We start from the raw sequence: 1743 nt of genomic DNA on the forward strand, positions 1-1743 counted from the left end.
AGCCCCCCCTGAGCCCCCCCCAGGGGCTGCTGCACCACGAGAAGGAGGTGAGGGGGGGATGACGTCATAAGGGGTTGATAATGGGGGTTGGTGATGTCATAAAGGGTGGTGATGATGTCATAGAGGGGCCTGTGATGTCATAAGGAGGATAGCGAGGTGATAAGGGCAGCGAGGACGTGATAAGAGAAGGTGACGATGTCGTATGGTGAGATGGTGACGTCATAAGAGGTGATAACAGGGTGATGATGTCATAAAGGGGATTTGTGATGTCACAGAGGGGTCTGTGGTGTCACGAAGAAAATATTGAGGTGATAAGTGCAGCGGGGAGGTGATAAGGGGAGGGGATGATGTCATAGGGTGAGGGCGTGATGTCGTAAGGGGCGACAAGGCGCTGATGATGTCATAAATAGGGTTTGTGATGTCATAGCTGGGTCTATGATGTCATAAAGAGGATCCTGGTGTCATAAGGGGGGCAGGGACCTGATAAGAGGAGATGATGATGTCATAGAGCAAGATGGTGACATCATAAGGGGGTGATATGGGGTGATGACATCATGAAGGCGCGTTCTGACATCATAAAAGGGGCCTGTGATGTCACTAGTGGGCCTGTGATGTCATAAGGGGGATCAGGGTGTGATAAGGAGAATGCAGGTGTGATAAGGCGTCAGTGACCTTGCAAAGGGGCACGGTGATGTCACATGGCAAGTAGTGACATCACATGTGGGGGGCGGAGCCTTGATGACATCATGCTGTCCCTCGCAGATCGATGATGTCATCGATGAGATCATCAGCCTGGAGTCGAGCTACGAGGACCTGCTGGGCCTGGAGGGGCCCCTCCCCCTCCCCAGCACGGTACCAAGGGGGCGGGGCCTGGGCAGACCACGCCCATCCGCTGGGGGTGTGGCTTTCCATATAAGGCAGGGGGTGTGGCTTGTTGCCACATTAGGGTGCTGCTTGTTGCTATATAAAGGGGTGGGTGTGGCTTTCCCATATAAGGTGGGGATATGGCTCATTACCATATAAGGGCTTGGGGGTGTGGCTTTGCCCATATAAGGGTTTACTGAGTGGCTCATTAGCATAGAAGGGTGTGGGGGGTGTGGCTTGTTGGCATGTAAGGATGTGGGTGTGGCTTATTACCATATAGGGATAAGGAAGAGAGCTCATTACCCAATAAGGCAGTGGGGGTGTGGCTTGTTACCATGTAAGGGTGTGGGCGTGGCTTATTAGCATATAAGGATAAGGAGGAGTGGCATATTACCATATGAGGCACAGAGGGTGTGGCTTATTGCTGTATAAAGGCATGGGGGCGTGGTTTATTGCCCTATGAGGCTGTGGGCGTGGTTTATTACCATATGAGGGTGTGGGGGTGTGGCTTGTTGCCATATAAGGATGCAGTTAATTACCATATAAAGGTTGGGGGTGTGGTTTCTCCATATAAGGCAAGGGTGTGGTTTTTATTACCATATAAGGATGCCAGTGGAGGTGTGGCCTAAGTGGGGTGTGGCCTCCCTGCATTGGGCAGGTGGGGCTATAAGGAGGCGTGGCTTGCATACAAATGGGCGTGGCTTTGCCCAGTCACCCCTGAGGCGTTTCTGGCTTGGGGGGTGTGGTCAGGGTGGGCGTGGCCGCTCTGACCACGCCCCCTCGGGCAGGTCCCCGCCCCCGGGCCCCTCCTGGAGGTTTTCAGCCCCGCCCAGGGCGGGAGCAGCTCCTGCCCGGCCGAGCTGCCCCGGGTCAAGGCCG

The 1743-nt window shown here is 54.7% G+C and overlaps 1 long non-coding RNA gene across 1 annotated transcript; it reads left to right on the forward strand.

Moving 5' to 3' along the window:
• On the forward strand, positions 1-1743 carry LOC115949267. The gene is made up of 3 exons (XR_004082814.1): positions 1-47; positions 763-852; positions 1653-1743. It is a non-coding gene; the product is annotated as an uncharacterized LOC115949267 (long non-coding RNA).

The sequence above is a fragment of the Geospiza fortis genome, unplaced genomic scaffold (assembly GCF_000277835.1).
Source record: "Geospiza fortis unplaced genomic scaffold, GeoFor_1.0 scaffold753, whole genome shotgun sequence".
In the NCBI taxonomy this organism is placed as follows: Eukaryota; Metazoa; Chordata; class Aves; order Passeriformes; family Thraupidae; genus Geospiza; species Geospiza fortis.